The 3688-nt window shown below is 35.1% G+C and overlaps 1 pseudogene; it reads right to left on the minus strand.

Annotated features, from left to right (window-relative positions):
• Positions 1-2242: 2242 nt before the first annotated feature.
• LOC114033866 lies at positions 2243-2664 on the minus strand (annotated as a pseudogene).
• Positions 2665-3688: the final 1024 nt, after the last annotated feature.

The raw sequence follows: 3688 nt of genomic DNA on the forward strand, positions 1-3688 counted from the left end.
GAGAGAGAGATTAAATGAAAATCCAAAACTATCCCTCAAAACTCAAATTCAGCATTAGATTTACCCTCCAGTTACTTTCCAGAGAACTGAACTTGCACCAGTGAGGAACTCTAGATTGCCCACAATTTCCAAACCTGCAACAATATTAATACCACACAGTTTAGCACTCCTTTCGTGTGTTTTAGTCTTATTTCCCCATTACATCATAAGCTATGTGAGGGCTAGACTTTGTCATCTACTTGCTTTCTAACACCAATAATACCTAGCACATATAAGGCACTTAATAAATACTTGTTGACTGTCCCTCTTTTGTCTTGCTCAATCAAAGGGCAGATACTGAAGGGTATCCAAATATCTAAAATAATGGACAGAAAGATCAGGGCTGCCCCAAGCAAAATTGTAAAGTAGGTGAAATTGTCTCCAGAGTTCCATTGTCTCCCTTCCTTCTCTCACTCATGCTTTTGTTTGCTTTATTTTTTTTTTGGTTTGGTTTGGTTTTTTGGCTAGAAAATGGGTTTAAGTGACTTGCCCAGGGTCACACAGCTAGTAAGTGTTATGTGTCTGAGTCCGGATTTGAACTCAGGTCCTCCTGAATCCACAGCCAGTGCTCTATCTACTGTGCCACGTAGCTGCCCCTCACTCATGTTTTTATGATAAATAATAGCTGCTCACATTTATATAGCAGTTTGCAAAATGCTTTCTTCACAGTAACTCTGCAAAATATTATACTGTCCAACAATAGCAAAAAAAATTCTGTCATGTCCATAAAAATAGGTGAAACATAGGACTTTGGTTTCAAATCTAGCTTTAGATTTTGAGGATCACCTACTATTTTTATGAGAATCCCAAATTTATTTTAAAATAATTTTAATAAGCAAAATTGTGCTCATTTAACTCACCTAAAATGTAGCTACTGATGATTTCTTGTTACATTTTGCCTATAAAACATCCCTCCTCAGAATTCTATCAGAATCAGCCAGTTTGCTTGGATTTTTCCCCCAGTATCATTTTTGCATTGTAGAGATTTCTTGATGCAAACATACCCTGTTCTCATCACTGATAGAATCCAGGGTTTCTGGGAAGAAATCCAGATCTGAATCCAAGAAATAGATTTCAAGTAATGTGTTATATCCCATAACTTTTGAGGCATTGAGAAGATCATGAACAATTTCTTGGTTATTTTCTGCCCTGTAGTTTCCCAAAAAGTTTCTGGTAACTTTTAAAAATTATTTCCATTCAGTTTCTTCAGCTTCATCTACTGTTCTTCAAAATATTTGTTTTTCATAGTGTCACTTATTTAGACCCTATTTGGATTTTAGCCTCATAGATCCTTATAAAATTTTTCTGATGACAATATTAGCATGTATATAGCACTACAAGGTTTGCAAAGTGTTTTACAAATATTATCTCATTTTATCCTCACAAAAAATCCTGGAAGGTAAATACTATTATAATCCCCAGTTTACAGATATGGAAGGTGAGGCAGAGAGAAGTCACACAGAAAATATCTAAAGCTAGATTTGAAATCAGGTCTTTCTAACTCTAGACCTAGCATCAGTTTAATCCATTAACTTGACAAAACTTTTCTTTAGTCCAACTTTAGTATGGGCTCTTTTCTTTTTATCCATACTGTCCCATTTTCAAATAAAGCTGCAGAATTTGCTAACTTCAAATTTGCAATTCTAGTAAAAGAGCAATTACTTATATCCCCACAGATACATCAAGAATGCTTTTGATACATAAAGTTTATCAAGAGAAGTCTCAGGATTCAAAGATATTTTAGTGTCCCCTTGTAGGAAAATTCATCCTTTTAGTCTAGAAGCAAAAAGTCTAGACAGACATTAATAAATAGTTGGTGGAGCTTTGAACTAATCCAGCCTTTCTTGAAAATAATTTGGTACTACACCTTCCAAATCACTAAACTTTGCATACCTTTTGAGGCAGCACTACTGCTACTACTACTACTACTAGTACTACTACTACTCCTCCTCCTATACCTTAAACATATTTTTAAAAAGGCTTCATATGTACAAAATATTAATAACAGCTCTCTTTTTCTGATTCAACTTTTTATTGAAGTAAGCTTTATATAGTCTTTCGCTTTATACAAGAGTTTTTGGACATCCAAAGAGAACAGCTTTCATGTTATACATAAGAGGAGGCAATATATACACACATCTGCATGGTACAGTTCTGTACAAAACAGTATTTTTCAGAAATAAACTGTAAACTGTACTCTCTCTCAACAAACCTGCACCATCATGGAAATCACCATGTTATCAAAGGTCCTAGAATGAATTCGGTTCTCCTGAGTTATAGAAAGGGTTGCACGTGACATCTGTGCAGTAATTATGGAGCTTTCAAAATATATTGCAGATCTTGTTGTCTTAAAAGTGCTGTGTTGGAGGAATCCACCACCATAACAAACTTCACCTTGGAATTCATCATATAGCCATATACTTTGTAGTCTTCGGTAAGGTACAGGAGTCCAAGGTAGAGCCCCTTCTGATCCACAAGGGCCTTTCCCATTGCAGAGATCTTCTCATCGACAACATCAAGAGATGTATGCACTGTGTAATGGAAATTCAGCTCATGCTCTGCAGGGATGCTTCAGATGTAGAGCAGGTAATTCTCTTTGGCAATCACCGTGATACATACCACCATATTGGTAAGGGAGGGAGAGCCGATAATAGCTCTTTTGTGGTGGGAAAGAACTAGAAATTAAGAGGGTATCCACCAATTGGGGGATAACTAAACAAATTATGGTATAAGAAATTATGAAAGGATAAGTTCAAAGAAACCTGGGAAGAATTAGATGAACTGATGCAAAGTAAAGTGAGCAGAACTGGCAGAATAATTTATATAATAACAACAGCATCATAAAGACAAATAACTTTGAAAAATTTGAGGTCTCTGACCAATATAATGACCAACTAGGATATCAGAGGCTGATGATAAAGCCTGGTACTCAAATGGACTCAGGGTAAAATTTGAGACACATATATTTTTTGCACATAGCTGATGCAAGAATTTATTTTGCTTGATTATCTGTTAAAATATTTAGGGTTTTCTGAGTTTTTTCCTAAGGGAGGAGGAAAGGGAGAGCGAAAATGATTTTTATTAATTGAAAAAAAAATTTTAAACATTAGCCGGCCCTTTGTATAAGTCATTAAGCTCATAAAGAATGTTATTTAAATCTGTTTGAGTTATTAAATTAGGATTTGAGAACAAAGGCTAATTCAAAGGTGAATCATCACCTTTCTGGCTTCTTACTTTGTAATGCTAAACCTCATCATGACAATTCAAATCATTTTCTTTGTGTAAAATGGGCCTTTTAGATATGGCAAGTTTGGATATTGTAGAGAATGTATAAACTTGGAAGTAATGCCTGATAAATGTTTAGCCAAAAGAAATCTTTTGAATGGTCTTTTTGTTCTCTCCAAATCCTAGGAGCCACCAAGGGTATGTGACAAGGTCCATGTATCCTGGCAGTTAATAGTGTAACATAAGAGATGCAGCATGAATAAAATGCCCAAACTTTATCTTCTCCTATTTTACAAGTAAAATACAGTTCATTTGCTCTCTTAACCATAGAAATAAAGTTTTGTCTCTAAGATTTAAAAGCTTCTCACATGCATAACAAAAACCATTCAAATGATTGACACCTCTATGAGGCATACTGGGAATT

This window comes from Vombatus ursinus, unplaced genomic scaffold (assembly GCF_900497805.2).
Source record: "Vombatus ursinus unplaced genomic scaffold, bare-nosed wombat genome assembly UNPS02007612.1, whole genome shotgun sequence".
Lineage (NCBI taxonomy): Eukaryota > Metazoa > Chordata > Mammalia > Diprotodontia > Vombatidae > Vombatus > Vombatus ursinus.